General features: G+C 35.2%; 1 protein-coding gene across 4 annotated transcripts in view; it reads right to left on the bottom strand.

The window, feature by feature from the left end:
- The window catches only part of SGCZ (sarcoglycan zeta), a 1094832-nt gene that overhangs the window by 637468 nt on the left and 438580 nt on the right, over positions 1 to 18784 (bottom strand). The gene's annotated exons all lie outside the window — the stretch shown is intronic.

Raw genomic sequence — 18784 nt, 5'->3', positions numbered from 1 at the left:
TGTTGTTTCATAATCTTTCCTCCAGCAAATTTTGCCTCTTGAAGTCTCTCCTACAGGTTTTGCATGCCTAGAAAAGAGTCTGAGCCCACAGTCACAGGCTGTTGAATAGCCACAGGCTTAGATATTGGCAAGGGTTTCATCCTTTTTAGTTTCCTCAAAAAGAAAATAAAAACAATTCACAAAAAACACCATAGGGATAAGAAGAAAATGGAAAGGAGCACAGATAAAGACAGAGAGGCACTGTTCTCCTGCAGACTAAGCATGCGGGGCTGTGTGCACTACAAACTCCTTTCTGTACTGCTTTATGTTGAAAATGCCAAATGTGCCCATATTACCCTCAAGAGTATAGCTGGTCTGTTTGGGCCAAAAGGTCTATAGACCCAACCATATTGCAAAGCTTTTCCACTAAGGCTGTCAGCTCAGACACAGATGACATCCTCTCTTGGTAGGACTTTGAGTGCCATCATGACTATCATGCTGGGAAATTCATTCATACTAAATTTTACCCTGGACCCCTCTCCAACTCCCTGCTCTGGAACAGTAACTAGATTTATTTAGGAATAAAACTAGTATTCTCTGTGTAAGCCCCACTAGACAGAGAAAAGGAGAACTGTGAATCTGTATAGAAGGCAAATGGATTTTCCTTCCCCAGTAAAGAGTGTCTGGCATACCCTTTTACTAGAGCATTATTTATACTATATTAAGAAATTATGTTAGTATCTGTTATTTACACTGGACTAAAATCTCCTTGAAGGCAGTGTTTTTCTTTGTTGTCATACACTTGATTCTAAAACTATGATTTTCAGGACTGGATGTTTACTGTGTGAATAGATTATTTTAATCAATAGATGATTTTATCATCCTGTTTTTCCAGGTTTCTCTGACCATCCTACAGGCTTCAATTTCACTGCACGGTTTTCAATTCTCATTCACTTTGCAATATTATTCTGTTTCGTTTTGATGATTTTGATACTATGCCTGCATTTAATCAGGAACACACACACAGATTAGTCCCCTCATTAGTACCCACATTGTGAGATGTGTCTCACATGCAAAATATATGGAAGTTACCAATAAGGACTCAGTGGCTTGATTTGGATGTTTTACAAAGTTAGATCTACAGAATAGATATTGAACCTGGTTCCAGGAGCCTTCTGTGGGTTTCCCAGAGATGTTGTAACATCAAAATATTTTCCTTTGTGTAACATAACAGTAGATAAAGAAACCAAAGATCAATCCCCAAGTAGTATCAAAATTTGACCAGAAGTAATGACCCAAATGATCAGGGATGTTGAGCATCTTTTCATGTACCTGTTGGCAATCCGTATGTATTCTTTGGGGAAAAAATGTCTATTCAGTTTCTCTATCCATTTTTAATTGGATTGTTTGTTGTTGTTTGAGTTTATATATTTTGTAATAATAACCCCATGTCAGATATATGGTCTGTAAATATTTTTTTTCCCATTCTATAGGTTACCTTTCCATTTTGTTGAATGTTATTATGCTGTGCAGAATCAAAACCACAATGAGATATGACCTCATGCCTGTTGTAATGGCTACCATCAAAAAGGCAAGACACACAAGTGTTGGCGAGCATGCAGAGAAAAAGGAACCTTTGTACACTGTTGGTAGAAATGTAAATAAGCCACTATGAAAAACAGTATGGGGTTTTCTCAAAAAATAACAAAATAGTGACATCATATGCTCTGGCAATCCTACCTTTGGGTCTATACCCAAAGAAAATGAAAACAGGATTTCGAAGAGATATCTGCCCTCCTATGTTATTACAGTGTTACTTACAACAGCCCAGATATGGAAACAACCTAAAACTCTGGCAATGGATGAATGAATACAGACGTGACATCATTTATAATGGAATATTTTCACCCAGAAGAAAGACGGAAATCCTGTCATTTGTGACAGCATGGATGGATCTTGAGGGCATTATGCTAAGTGAAGTAAGTCAGACAAGGAAAGACAAATGCTTTATGATCTCATAAATGGAATCTAAAAATACTGAGGCTGTAGAAAGAGAAAGCTGAACGGGGTTTGCCAGGAGCTAAGGTGTTGGGGGTAAATAGGAAGATACTTGTCCAAGGGTACAAATTTCTAGCTATAATTCAGGGGATCTAATATACAGCATAGTGATTAGAATTAATAATACTGTATTTTATGCTTGAAAGTTCCTAATAAAGTAGATTTTAAATATCTCAACACAAAATTAAATGGTAATTATGTGACACGATGCCAGTGTTACCTAGCTATGGTGGTAATCATTTTGCAGTAAGTGTATCAAATCAACACACTGCACACCTTAAACCTACATAATGTTCTATGGCAATCATAGATCAAAGCTGGAAAAAAAAGAAGTGATTCAGTAAGAGAGGCCTGAGAGAAGAAAAATCTGCTCTTTAACAGTTTTCCTGGAAACTGATAATCTCGAATAGGGACTTGAGTGTCTTTTTTTTTTTTAATAACAAGTATTAGTTTTTCAAACATTCAAAAATCTGTAAACTTCTTCAGGAAATAATATAACCAGAGTTTTTTTTTTTTTAAATGACTCTATGCTTCAAATTTTTATTTGATGATTTTCAGATACTTTCTCCAGTATTAATTCATATATAAACCTAGTAGCAATAATTCTCTTATTTTCTGATATAAAAACAATACAAGAAATTATTTGGTAAAACATTATTATATATTATATATTTATATATATATTATAATGCTTAGATTTGAATTTCTAACAGTTTCCTATAAATATTTTTCCAAGTTTATTTGTATGATAGCAAATCCCAAAATGTCATCAATATCACAGAAATTAAATGTAATGAGGCACTGAAACTTAAGGGTGTGGAATTCCATGGTAGATAGTGGAGTAGAAGGATCCTGGGCTCAACTTGTCTCATAAATACAACTAGATAATATCCCCAGTAGCATAAACAACACAGAAAATTACACCAAAACTGGAATAGACTGTCCATAACTAAAAGTACATAAGAGGCCACATCAAAAAGGGTAGGAAGGTTGAAGATCCTGGTGGAAGCCAAAGGGACCTACAGGACTGTGTCAGGGCTATAGGAAATGGGAGTCCTCACCTTTAAAGAGACAGCACAACAAACAACCATGCGGAGATACAGTGAAGAAAAGTTATACAGCTAGCTCGCGCGCGCGCGCTCTCTCTCTCTCTCTCTCCCCCTCAAAAATAAATAAACATTAAAAACAATTTTTTTTTTAAAAGGGGGGGGGCGCAACTGGGTTGCTCAGTTGGTTAAGTGTCTGACTTCAGCTCAGGTCATGATCTCACAGTTCATGAGTTCGAGCTCCATGTCAGACTCTGTGCTGACAGCTCAGAGCCTTCTGATTCTGTGTCTCCCTTTCACTCGGCCCCTTCCCTGCTGTGGGCGCGCGCTCTCTCTCTCTCTCTCTCTCTCTCTCTCTCTCTCTCTCAAAAATAAATAAACATTTACAAAATTTTAAAAAAAGAAAAAGTATACAGCAAAGATATTTGTTTACAAATCTCAGAGTATGTGCTAGAGGTGCTGGGATCTTTGGGACACTTCTCCAAGAACAAAAGAGCTGTCAGGCATCATATCCCTCATCTCCCAGACTGCATACATGGACACCTGCAGAAATCAGCGCACCGTAAACCTCTGCACCTGTCCTGCACATACGCCACCTACACTGACCTTCTGCAGATCCCCTCCTTCAACGTGGCAGGCATCTTCAGGGGTTTTCTCAGGCAGCTTCAGGTCCTCTCCTGTAGCAACTACTGAGGACATTGCTGGCATTGTCCCCCCCGATGCCTGCATTCTCCTGTGACCCTGCCTCATCCAATACACCCTTGGCCAGAGCCCATCCAAAGTGGGGCCAGAAGCCTGAAAGTGTGCAAGCAGAACCAACAGGAGACAGTACCACTTCAAAGTGATTCCTGCCCTGGGAAGAGGGGGAAATAATCACACAGACCATTATGAGTGCAGCACCACAGGGGCAGACATCTGGTATGACTGCAAGCCCCACCCACCAACAAAAGCTGCTCAGGGGGCAACACAAGGAAAGCCCCCTAAAGTTCAGTACTATTGCATCTCTGGAAAATTCATGGTTTGGCCTAATTCAAGTCCAAAGTGGCCCCACTAACAACACAGGGACCAACCCTGCCCACAATAGGCAAAAAGAACAACTGTAGACGACTGGCCTGAATGCAAAAGCACCTCAGCCACAACAGGAGAGCACACACACAGTAAATATAGGAGACATCCCTGAAATACCAGGTCCTGGTTAACAGGGGACATTGTACCACAGGACATGATAGAACCTCTTTTCATAAGGGCACTATTATTGAGAGCAGGAGACTTAGCTGACTTTCCTACCACAGAGAAAGACACAGAGGAATTAGACAAAACTAGAAGACCAAACAGTATGTCCCAAAAGAAAGAACAGGACAAAATCATAGCAAGAGACCTAAACAAAATGGAGCTAAGTAATATTCCTGATAGAGAGTTTAAAGTAATGATCATTAAGATATTCACTGGATTTGAGTAAAGAGTGGAGGACATCAGTGAGATCCTTACCAAAAAGAAAACATGGAAAAGAACCAACCAGAAATAAGAACTTAATAATGGAAATTAAAAACACACACGATGGAATAAATAGTAGACCATATGAAACAGAAGAATGGAACCACAACTGGGAGGACAGTATAATGGAAAACAATCAGCTGAACAGAATAAAGAAAAAGAAAAAAAATTAAATTAGAGAAAGATTAAGAGAACTCAGAGACACCATCATGTGTAATAACATTTGCATTATAAGGATCTGAGAAAAAGAAGAGAGAGAAAAGGGAAAAAAGAAAATACTTGAAGAAATAATAACTGAAAACTTCCTTAATCTGGGGAAGGAAACAGAAATCCAGATCCAGGAGGGACAGATAGAGAATCCACAACAAATCAACCCAAGGTGGTCCACACCAAAATATACAATAATCAAAATGGCAAAAAGTAGTGATAAAGAGAGAAAAAGAAAATAGTTACAAACAAGGGAAACCTCGTGAGGCTGTCAACTGATTTTTTGGCAGAAACTTTGCAGGCCAGAAGGGAGTGGCATGATATTTTCAAAGTGCTGAAATAAAAAACCTGCAACCAAGAATACTCTATCCAGTAAGGCTATAACTCAGAGTAGAAGGAAAAATAAAGAATTTCCCAAACAAAAGTTAAAGGTCTTCATTACACTAAACCATACATACAAGAATGTTAAAGGGAGCTCTTTTAGTGGAAAGAAAAGAACACAATAATAAGAAAGGTAAGAAGCACAAAATCAGTGCAATTAAGTATATCTGTAAAAATCAGCTAATTCATTCACAAAATAAAAAGACATAAAACCATGACACCATATACCTAAAACGTGGGAGGGTGAGGAGTAAAGAATGGGTTCAAACATAAGTGACAATTAACTTAATATAGACTGCTATACACAGAAGGTGTTACGTAGAAACTAATGAAAACCACAAATCAAAAATCCATAACAGACATGTGAAAAATATATAAATAAATAAAGAGAAAGGAATTGAAGTTTCTCCCTGAAGAAAGCCAGCAAACTGTAAAAGAGCAAGAGAAGAAAGGAGCAGAGAAGAACTATAAAAACAACAATAAAACCAGTTACAAAACAGCAATAAGGACATACCTATCAATGCTTTTGTTCAGTGTAAATGGAGTAAGTGCTCCAATTAAAAGACACAGAGTATGGAATGATTTAAAAAACAAAACAAAACAAAACAAATGACTCATCTATATGCTGCCTATCAGGGATTCATTTCAGATGTAAAGACACATGGAGATTGAAACTGAAGGGATAGAAAAGAAAGCTGGGGTGGCAAAACCTGTATCAGACAAAATAGGCTTTCAAACAAAGACTGTAGCAGGAGACAAAGTAGGCAAATATATAATCATGAAGGGGACAATCCAACAAGAAGATATAACAATTACAAATATTTGGGCCCCCAAAAGGGAAGCACCCAAATACATAAGCAGCTAAAAACAAACATAAAAGAAATATTTGATACTAATAAAATAATAGTACAGGACTTCAACAGACCACTAACATCAATGGATAGATCATCCAAACAAAATCAGTAAGGAAGCAGTACCAATGAACAGCACACTGGACAAGATGGATCTTCCAGATATATTCACAATATTCCATCCTAAAACAGCAGAATACACATTCTTTTCAAGTGTGCATGAAACATTTGCCAGAAGAGATCACATCTGAGGCCACAAAATGAGTCGCAACAATTTCAAAAAGACTGAAATCATACCATGCATCTCTTCTGACCACAATACAATGAAGTTAGGAATCAAACACAAGAAAAAACATCTGGAAAAACATACATACATAGAAAGTAAATAACATGTTGCTACAAAATGAATGGATGAATCAAGAAATCAAACAGGAAATTAAAAAAATACATGGAGACAATGAAAATGAAAACACAATGGTCCAAAATCTTTGGGACACAGTACAAGCTGTTCTAAGAGGGAAGTTTATAGCAATACAGGACTACATCAAGAAGCAAGAAAAATCTCAAATAAGCAACCCAACTGCACCTAAAGGGGCTAGAAAAAGAAAAACAAACTGAACCCAAAACAAGTAGAAAGAAGGAAATAATCAACATTAGAGCAGAAATAAATGAAATAGAAAATAAAAACAAACAATAACAAAACAGGTCAGTGAAAACAGGAGCCAAATCTTTGTAAAGATCAAAAAAAGTGATAAATCTAGCCAGACTCATAAAAAATGGAATTGGAGGGGGGGCGGAGCTCAAATAAACAAAAAGAGAAACGAAAGAGGAAAAGTAACAACCAACACTACAGAAATACAATTGTAAGAGAATATGATAAAAAACTATGTGCCAACAAATTGAACAACCTAGAAGAAATGGATAAATCACTAGAAACATATAACCTCTCAAAACTGAATCAGGAAAAAATTGAAAATTTGAACATACCAATTACCAGCAGTGACACTGAATGAGTTATCAAAAAACTCCCAAAAACCAAAAGCCCGGGACTAGACAGCTTCACAGGTTAATTCTACCAAGCACTTAAAGAAAAGATAATACCTATCCTTCTCAAACTATTACCAAAAAATCGAAGAGGAAGCAAAGCTTAAAGATTCATTTTATGAGGCCAGCATACCCTGATAAGAAAACCATATAAAGTCACTACAGTAAAATAAAACTACAGGCCAATATCTCTGAAGAACACAGATGCAAAAATCCTCAACAAAATATTAACTAACCAATAATACATTTAAAAAGTCATATAATACATATAATACACACCAATAATACATTTAAAAACAATACATTTAAAAAATAATACATTTAAGATACATTAAAAATTTTCAGTGATAAAAATCTGAGAGTTGTTCAAGATCAGGAACAAGACAAGGATGTCCATGCTCATCACTTTTATTTGCTGTAGTACTAAAAGTCCTAGTCACAGCAATCAGACAAGAAAATGAAATAACAGACATCCAAATTAGAAAAGAAGAAGTAAAATGTTCACTATTTGCAGAAGATATGACACTACATGGAGAAAACTCTAAGACCTCACAAAATAAACTACTAGAACTGATAAATAAATTCAGTAAAGTAGCAGGATACAAAATCAATACACATAAATCCTTTGCCTTACTATTCACTAATAATAAAGTAGTAGAAAGAGATATTAAGAAAACAATCCTATTTACAATTGCACCAAAAAGAGTAACATACCGAGGAATAAATATAACCAAGGAGGTAAAAGACCACTACTTTGAAAATGTAAAACACTGAGGTAAGAAATGGAAGATGACACAAACAGATGCAAATATATTCAATGCTCAAGGATTAGAGGAACGAATATTTTTAAAATGTCCACATTGAGGAGGGCACCTGTTGGGATGAGCACTGGGTGTTGTATGGAAACCAATTTGACAATAAATTTCATATTAAAAAAATAAATAAAATAAAATGCCCATACTACCCAAAGTGATCTATACATTTAATGCAATCCTTATAAAAGTACCAACAGCATTTTTCACAGAACTAGAACACATAATCTTAAAATTTCTATGGAACCACAAAAGACCCAGAATAGTCAAAGCAATCCTGAGAAACAAGAACAAAACTGGAAGTATAATAATCTCAGATATAAAGATATACTACAAAGCTGTACTAATTAAGGCAGTATGGTATTGGCACAAACACAGGCATAAAGATCAATGGAACACAATAGAGAGTCCAGAAATAAACCTATAAAATGGTCAATTAAGTTTTGATAAATGAGGCAAGAATATGAAATGGTGGGGGGTTTTGGGTGACTCAGTTGGTTAATTGTCCTACTCTTGATTCCGGCTCAGGTCATGATCTCCTGGTTCATGAGTTCAAGCCCCACATTGGGCTCTGCACTGATAGTGTAGAGCCTATTTGGGATTCTCCCCTCTCTCTTGGCCCTTACCCTACCCATAATCTTTCTCTCTCAAAATGAATAAATAAACTTAAAAAAAAAAGAATATGTAATGGGGAAAAGACAGTCTGTAACAGATGGTGATGAGAAAACTGGAGAGCTATATGCAAAAGAATAAACTGGACCACTTTCTTATACCATACAAAAGAATACACTCAAAATGGATTAAAGACTTAAACATCACACCTAAAACCATAAAAACTCCTAGAAGAGAACACAGTCAGTAGTCTCTCTGACACTGGCTGCAGCGACATATTTCTAGATATGTCACTCAAGGTAAGGGAAACAAGAACAAAAATAAACTATTGGGACCACATCAAAATAAAAAGCTTCTGCACAGCAAGGAAAACAATCAACAGAACAAAAAGACAACCTACTAGATGGGAGAAGAAATTTGCAAATGATATTTTGATAAAGGGTTAGTATCCAAAATATATAAAGAACTGATAAAATACAACACCAAAAACTAAATATAAATAAATAAATAAATAAATAAATAAATAAATAAAGCAATTTAAAAAATAAGAAGACACGAACAGATATTTCTCCAAAGAGAACATTCAGATGGTCATGAGAAGCATGCAAAGATGCACCTGTTAGAATGGCTAAAATCAAAAACACAAGAAATAGTAAGTATTGATGAGTATATGCACTGTTGGTGGGGATTTTTAAAGTAATGGAAATTCAGTTTCAGTGGAATTTTAAATTTTTTATTCTCATCTTTGATTCTTCAGATATTTTTATACACATTTTCTATAATAATTTATTTTAATAGAATATATACAAATGAAATTGTATATTCTGATAGGCATTCAGAAAGGTGTATCTAAACCAATGATTTAATTTTTATGAAGTGAATACTGAAGCATTACTTAATGGCAGTAGGCAGATGACCAGAACGAGCTTCTCATTAACGCAGGTGCTGGAAGTCCTTTAACACCCACCCTCCCCATACCCCCAAACCTGTATTTCATCTGTATTTACAGGTATACAACAAGTTTCAAGTTTCACAAAGGGAACTAGCTTTCTCACATTTCCTTAAAAATGCCCTTTACTTATACCTAACTTTCATAACATAAACAAAATAAAAAATAGCTGAATAAGTTTAACCAGTAACAACAGACAAGCCCAGTATTGTATTAGCTGTAAATAACAAAATAGTGTTCAGTGCTAAATTAAAGTTACTTAGTACTTATGTTAAATATTGAGATAAGGGTTGAGATATATTGAGATAAATCATATATGAGGTAAAGTCATATATTCATATTCTCTTCTTCATTCTCCCCTCTTCCCACTCTCTTATACATATTCTTCTTATGTAAATATAAATAGGATTAATAAGCATACACTGCAAAGTGAGAATACGAAGAATACAAACAGTTCTACTATAAAGGACAATTAGCAAATAAACCCAGTGTCAATTATCATGAAATCACCATTTATGCTGAATTCTAACTCTCTGAACATAAACTATCTAAACTCAAAATAGTATTTAGCATTTTTGTACATATCAAACAGTACTTTAAAAAAAAACAGATAGAAAGCCTTTTTTGAAATCAAGATAGATGTATCCAGAGATAATTTTCTCTGTGTAAGTACCCTTCAACTGGACATCCTATACTATTGAATCAAATGTTCATCTCTGATTTCATGACAGGGACCCTCATGGAATGAGTTTTAAAAATTGAGCAATTCATAACTGATATAGTATACTCTCTACAGAGTGCAAAACAAGTTATGCACAGAATTTGACCAATACTCATTTGTATTTTTTATATGTTTCTTTTATGATTGCTGTTTCAGCAAGGGTAAGATAATATATTTGGTTTATTTTTTAAGTTTGGAGTACTCTCTATTCAACTGAAGATATCCCATCTGGGAACTGCCTTTCCACCAACATGGTAACTGAGACACCCTGTTAGAACTTGTACCTCTGACTATACCTAGAGTTGCTCAGTCCCATGGTGAACACCTGTCTCCTGTCTGCCCCCAGGATGTCTGATCAGCGACCCAGGGAGCATATCTAGTCAGCCTCAGTACAAAAGCTGAAACTTTAAGATTTAAAACTCTGGAGCTATTGGTAGCTTTGGTCATATTTTCTTCCATGGCAGCCTGCAATAATACAGGTAACAAAATCACCACAGGTGACAAAACTACATCTAAGAAACACACACACACACACACACACACACACACACACACACACACACACAAACACACACAAATTCTAACAATATATCCATATCCCTTCACACATCATTATTTTTCTAATGTATACAGAAGATTTTAATAAGAAAACTCTAATGTTCAAGTATTTTTGAATATGTGTGTTGTAAGTTTTCTCAATTAGAAGGCATTAAACTTGCATCCTCTGCAGTGTTTTTCACAGTAGAGGGGAAGGGACATGGCACTCTCTGATGTTCATATATTCTAACCATGTTAGGAAAACAGAAACCTATGACAAACACTTATCTGAGGACTATGGTCTCCAAACAACACTTGGTATACAAGAGTTAAATGTATTTCCCACGTGTTTCTCATACATCCAAGCTTTATGAATAGTGAATCATATATATTAAGCTCTTCTAATATATCAATGTGCTTATGTCCTTACATATATTATTTCATTTATTTCTCACAGTAACTTTTGAAACAGTAGTAATTATCATCATCTTATACTTGAGGAATTTGAATTTTAAAAGGAAGAGCCAGAGGCAAATTCAAACCCAGATTTGACTGAAGTTATGCCCACCTTAAATATTATATAATCTCAAAATTCTTTATCCAGTAAGGCAATATGCTGGTTTGGATTGGCAAGCAAACAGATGAGGAGTTTTACCCTGACTCCCACGCTTCAGGTTATGATAAAAAACTATAAATGTCAGAGCAACAATTTCACTTCACATGTGTCCCAGGCTTATTCCTTGTGATACTATAAGGACTCTTTAGAAAGTTATGACTCAGCCTTTCCAATACACCCCCCAAGAAATTCATTAGAATGATTTATACATGTTCCTCAGTAAGGAAATATATAAAAGAGACTCCTGAAAGAGATTTTTAGCAGGGCATCTGGGGGGCTCAGTCAGTTAAGCATCTGACCTCAGCTCACATCATGACCCTAGGGGTTCATGGGTTCCAGCATGCCACTGTCAGTGCAGAGCCTCTTTGGGATTGTGTCTCTCTCCCTCTCTTTGTCTCTGCCCCTCTGCCATTTGCACTCTTATTCTTTCTCTCTCTCTCTCTCTCAAAATAAATGAATACATTTAAATTTTTTAAAACAGATTTTTAGCAAAATCTAAAAGTGGGCAAGGGATACTTATTTCAGGGAAGGAATCACTTATGAATAAGATATCTAAACAAAATTAAATGACTATGCTTTAAAATGGTGCATGTTTAACCCCAGAAATAAAATAGGTTATAATATATATTATTTATTCTATTAGCTATGGAGCATGTATGATGCATACAGTACTGTTACCATCCTGAAATACTTTATTTTATGCAATCTTGATAGCAGTTTACACATGAAGTAAGTAGTGTTATTTTCTCCAATGATTTAATAGAAGCTGGGGGTTAGTGAAATAATTATCCTTGAGTTCTAGCAAATAAATCACATATACCTATCACATTTCATATATAAAAGTGAAAAAAATCTAGGAGAATTCAATACACAAGAATTAGGTTGACTTACTGTCATCTAATTTCCATTCAATATATAATAATATTTTACCTCACTACATGAATTAATCTTATATTTATAATATCAAATTATACTCAATTTGCCTATAAGCTTACACTCTATAAAACCTAGATTATATGTATAATTACAAAATTAGCAAGCTAAGCTTGCCTGATTTATTACTATTATGTCATTTACTTTATCACCCAACTGAAGATGTTAAAACCAAAATAAAGCCATGCTGCAGTCAGGTTATAATAGTCACAATGTTTTCTGCCCAGTTTCCTTGGCAGCTAACGTTTAGTATGACAAAAATCTTCCACTGCTCCAAACATTCCTCACCCCAATTTAGGTCTCATTGAGAGTGGAAACTTTCACCAAGTAAAGACAATAAATGTTTTATTTGGATGTGAATTTAAATAAAACCATAATACTCTAATGTTACTTGTGCCACTGTAACTTCCAGTATATGGTTTAACAGCAAGATAAGTCACTTTTCAAATTATAAATGCAGATATTACCAAGTTCATTACCACTGGATCCTAGGATGTGCATTCCACCGATGATATACATGGATGGGGGGTGCTTTTGGTCAAAGTACAGCATGTAACCTAACAAATTTAGGACTCCTATCGGGACTATCATAGTAGAAATGTTTCATATGGGATTCAGGTCTGTGGTACAACAGCACCAATTTTTTTTTTTTTTTGTACATGATGATGGTCTATTGTAAGACAAATTTTAAAAGCAATTTGTCCATGTTCAAATAACTTACTGGGTAAATAACTCACCCACGTTTAGAGGAACTGTTACCATAGCAAAGAAATACACAAAAAGAATAACTCAAACAAAGCAAGTATATTTTTTAAAGTCAGAGCCAAGATGTAGAATGGAAAAATTAAGATTTTTAGTTTCTTGCCTAAATTCCGGGATTCTGCCTCCAGGGGTATAAAGAATTCTTTAAATATTAATGATATACATTTTTATAGTTGGAACCTAACATAAGTATAGTGAACCAAAGGAAGATCATCAGGTACAAAAACCCAAAGGTACACACTGCATTATTAAATCGATAGAATGGTGAAATTTAAATAGGATAAATAGTATTAAATTTCATCATTCAAACTGTATGTTAGAAAGGAATGAAAAGTGACAAATCAGTAGAATATGCATATAAAAACAGGGAACTTTAAGATTGCTTCTTAATCTCAGTAGTCAAAATTACTGATCTGAGTAAATTAAATTGAGTAAATTTACTAACTGAATAAAATAAATTGATGTGTATAATGTCTTTTGAAGTATGAATGAGGAAGGATATTTTACATCTGGGAGAAAGAGGAGTACGCAGAGTTAAAATAATGAAGTAAATAAGATTAAATGATTAAATATAATAAATTTAAAAGATTACTTTCCTGTTTACTGTCCTCAGACTCAAACCCCAAGCAATGCTGCTTCTAGGCCCAGGTGAAATAGTCATTTATAATATTATGATATCACTTAAAAGTTTTTGCATATAAATTCCACAGAGGGGCACCTGGGTGGCTCAGTCAGTTAAGCCTCTAACTCTTGAATTCAGCTCAGGTCATGATCTCACAGTTTGTGAATTCAAGCCCAGCTTGACAGTGTGGAGCCTGCTTGGAATTCTCTCTCTCTCTGCGCCTCCTCTGCTCATGTGCTCTCTCAAAATAAACTAAAAAAAAAAAGTCCACAGAAATATTTTCTTTAATATACAGAGAGTACAAGGAAATAACATTTATAATCTCTTGGGTAGAAGCACTAAGTAAGTTTTATTTTGCTGGATCATTCCGAGGGACAGCATTCCTCTCGTTGTTGCCCCAGTAAGAAAAGTTAGAGTTTTCAAAGTAACTAGTGAGACAAAAGTCTTTATTTCTCACTCTTGTTATCACAGAAGATCTCAGATATTCATTTTCTTACCATCGTAGAATACTTCCAAACATGTAACTTCCAAGAATCTTAGGCGTGTTTCTTTAAAGCCTTTAAAACACATTAAGCATGAAAGAAGACAGGCAATTCAGTGGTGCTATGATGCAACATGACTAAAAACTCCTCTGATTATAAACTAGAATACTTAAAGCACCAAGAAAGATGTCTCCAGGCACACACCTTTAATCAAGTTAGCTACATTTACTTAAATCTTGAGAAATCAATTCTATACAAAGCAAAACAATTTTGCGAAATGTGTATTACTGTAAGTGCCTATTCAAGTTCCTGATTTGGTAAATGAATTCTCCTTTTCTCTTTCCCTCCCCTTTGTATGAATAGATGAGATTGTGTTCTAATTGAAAACTGCAGTCAGAAAACAATCAGGCTGACATAGTTAATAACAGGTATTTCTATTGAAGCATTGTTGAGAACTAAAGGTTAAATTTCTTTGCTAAATATGAAATATGCTGTTAATTGTACAACTCCTTTTAAACTAGATGTAAAAGAAAAATCACAGGTTTTTAAGACATCTTTCTTACTGTAAGCCCATCTTTAAATATATTTTCAACTTATTGCTATTAATATCTTTTTTTAAGTTTATTTATTTTGAGACAGAGAGAGAGAGAGAGAGGGGAAGGGAGGGAGGGAGGAAGAGGGTGCAAGTGGGGGGTGCAGCAGAGAGAGACAGGGAGAGGGAGAGAGAGAATCCCAAGCAGGCTCTGCACTGTTAGTGTGGAGAGCGATGCAGGCAGGGCTCGAACTCGTGAACTGTGAGATCATGACCTGAGCCAATTTTGGAGGCTTAACCAACTGAGCCATCCAGGCACCCCTGTTCTTAATATCTCTTTATATCTTGTTTTAAATTGTGAACATAAAGTTGGAACAGATCAGTGATAGAGAGGGATATGGTTTTCTCTCTAGGCAATTTAGTAGATTAACAAATGACATATTTTACAGAAGAAAAGTTAAGAGTCTGACTTTCTAAAGTAGCTACCATGCACTTAAAAGAATGAAATGAAATCAGTGTAAGAATCATTAGAAAAAATATATGTATTTATGAGTCTATTACTAATGGGATCTAGAATATTTTTCTTGTGTGGCCACTATATTCTGGTAAAAAAGTAGAGACAACTATTTAACATGTATTGAACATAATGGTGATAATATCATAAAGACAATAAGCATTCTAATCCAATAAACATAAAGATCCTACACAACATTTGCATATAACATGTTAGGACATATTCTATTTATCTAGAATACTGTTTCCCTAATTACAGAGATAGACAATGTGGTTAACAATTAGTTGTTCCCTATTTCCTCCCTCCCCTTTCCCATTTAATAGCCATATAGTTTGAGGTCTGAAGTATCTAAGGCATTCAGCGTGTGGGATTGCCTGACATGACATACCCATACTCATTCTGAGGTGGGTAAGATCTTAGGGGCTTTTAGGACACAATGGAACTATCCGTCAACACTTTGCTACAATGAGAGGAGCCAAAGTGAGGACAAATTCAAATACAAAGGAGGTCAAGATGAAAGGACAGAACCACGATTTTGAATGCCAACATAAAACCAAAATACATTTCCTCTGGATTTTCAGTTACTTGCTCCATTATGTCGAATTTATATTTAAAACTAGTTTCAGCTGAGTTTCTGGTCTATTTGTACTGAAAAGTTTCCTATACTGTGCTGGTCATTAAAATGCATTTATTGAGTGGTAATTCCACCAACTAAATTAGTAAGTTCTAAATGCAATTGGTAATATGAGTCAAATCTCTTGTGCTTCTAATTTTTTTAATTTACACATTTGAAAAATAACCTTTTATTTTTGCTTAGGCCAATTTGAGTTGAATTCACTCCATCTCATTATCTTTATTTTCCTTTAAATCATCATCATCTGAATTTATTGCAATAATCGATGTATTGTCTAGTCCCATTAGACTTTAAGCTCTATGACAGCAGGGACTCTATAGAACATCACTATATTGCCAGTAAGTGAAATATTGCTTGGTATAGAGGAGACACTCAATAAATACCTGTGGAATGAATTAATTAGTACAATAAAAGTTGAGAAATTGTGCCAGAAGGCAAAATGAATTACAGAAATTGTACAGGACTTTAGAAAGAAAGCAGAGGAAAGGAGGGGCAGGCCAGGGAGGGGAGGGGACCAGAGGAGATGAGATGAGAAAATTAATATTATTAAAGATGGTAGTTTAGCTGAGCCTCAAATAAGTTAAATTTCACTAGGGCAATGATGGTTTAAGTCTAGTGTAAATATATTTAATGCCAAATAATAAAAAACATAGAATAACTGAAGTGTATTTTACACTTAAGGAAAATGATAGGCTGGGGTGAGCTATGTAAGAGATAATTCTGAAACTGTAAGGCAGGTATTGTTATTTCTTATAATAGTTGCACCTGTCAGCAATTGGCCTGTCCTCATTTTATGGAAACTCTCAGTTATGTAATTGGGCAGTTTCCCTTTCCATACAAGCTCCAATCAATCTTGGAGACAAATTTGTGGACTACTTTAATGTGTATTTATCTGGTAATGGATTGCATCATTCACCTTGTACTTGGACTGCTTCCTCTCATGCCCTTCTTTGCTCTATCATCTTATTTTAATGAGGCTAAACTAGGTCATCTTTTCTTAAAATTCTAAGCTTATGAGTTTCTCCATTACTAACTAACGTGATTCAAGGGATCCACAATCGTCATTCCTGCCCCACATGTCCAAACTTCTATGTCAAATAACACATTTATATTAGGACGCACATATTTTTATAGGAATGTGTCTTACCTTCAGTTTTTACTAACAGACTAACAAAAAGTAAGGAGACTTATTCTATATTATGAGACCTGTTGCAATAGCATCCAAGAAATGTTTCCTTTATGCATACACTACATACACTGTTGACATTTCCTCACTTCTCAAGTCTCAAGGCCTTCCCTCCTTACCATCCACTTTTAATGTAACTCAGATTCCTAGATATGATCCTCTGCACCCTTCTTTCACTCCCTGGTCTGGGATATTATAGAATATCACTGAGTCACATCCCTAGTTAATGGAGCCCTGGAACGGGTACACCATTTCTGTGATTTCCTTCTTCTCATGAGCCAAGGTGACAAAGTAAAGAGGATTCATTCTCTGAGTCCTCTCTTTTTCTCTTATATGCCCTTATGTGATACATAAATCTGTACCTATTGTTCTGGATGGACAGGCCCAAAGTGAACAACTTTTACCAGCTATAATGGGGCTATCAGTTGTCCCAATATTTGTGTTGTTCAGACACCAGAAGGCAGGTCTAAGAACTGGACTGCCCTTGCAAACAAAGGGACAGGTCTAAGATTCTAGTTTAGTCTTCAAACTAAAAATAGATGAGGCATACAAAGGATTCGAAGAAGGCTCCAGGCTCTGCACTGACAGCAGAGAGCCCGATGTGGGGCTCGAACTCACGAACCATGAGACCATGACATGAGCCAAAGTTGGACGCTTAACCAACTGAGACACCCAGGTGCTCCCATAAGTAAAGTATTTCTTGAGATCAGCCCATGTCAATAGATTTGGTACTGAATTTTGGAGCCCACGTTCTAGCTAATAAGACTGGCATTTTGTCCTTAGTTTTATCTTGGGGACTTCAGAAAGAAAAAGGGATAGTTGAGGCCATTGGCTAAATTGAATTATGCTGAAAAATATATTACTTTGAAATCACCATCATGTATATCTAATATGTGAAACAGCAGGTCTCAGTGAGCCTCCAGGATTATCTCACTTAGAACAGCAATGTTTCCCTTCATACCACTGTCATTCCTGATCCCTTTAACCTACTTTACATTTTTCTTTTTTTCCACAACAGACACTATATTCTAAAATGCTAATTGTGCATATATGTGCATATATATTATCTATTATATGCTGTATATCTTTTGCTTAGTTTCTAGTCATTTCTCATTCCATTCAATCTAAACTCCATGAGGCGAAATGTCATTGTATCATTTACAGATCTATTCCAGGAGTCTGGAATAATGCCTGGCACATTATAAGTGTCCAGTAAATATCTGTAGAAAGAATCACTGAACAATACTTTTTGAGCTACATTTTTACAGTTGCAGAATAAGGTTGCATTAAAAAAATCTGCATTTATAAACCTTAATATTATGCTGGATTTCACAATGAGTTTTATGTTTCAATGCTTTGTTTACTCAAAAAATTTGTGAATTTATTTCCTATAAATTTTTTTGTCTCATCTCACTTGTACTATTGACTCATTCTTTTTGATCTTTCTTGGGATGGATTCGGTATAAAAGAATTCAAACTGTTGTTTAAATGGATTTAAAACAACAACAACAACAACAATGCTAGTTCACCATTTGTTTGTGGCTATGGTTTTGTTGATCTCTGCTGAGTACTGATTTTCACATTAAACTACACTTCCTATTTGTTGTTATTGAAAATGTTAGCAAACAAACTGACTTGGAGAGACATAAACCCAAATGAACAATTAAGTAGCTCTATTACTAATTGGCTTTTTTTTAAGTGTCAGCTGCTTTTTTCATAAAACACTAGGGAAGGCTTACTTGTCTCCACAAGCAGAAAGTGCAAAGAAACAGTATTTTATAATTGCCTATGATAGTCTTCGTTTCATAAGCT

The sequence above is a fragment of the Felis catus genome, chromosome B1 (genome assembly GCF_018350175.1).
Source record: "Felis catus isolate Fca126 chromosome B1, F.catus_Fca126_mat1.0, whole genome shotgun sequence".
NCBI classification, from domain to species: domain Eukaryota; kingdom Metazoa; phylum Chordata; class Mammalia; order Carnivora; family Felidae; genus Felis; species Felis catus.
This window is presented reverse-complemented; position numbering and strand designations above follow the sequence as displayed.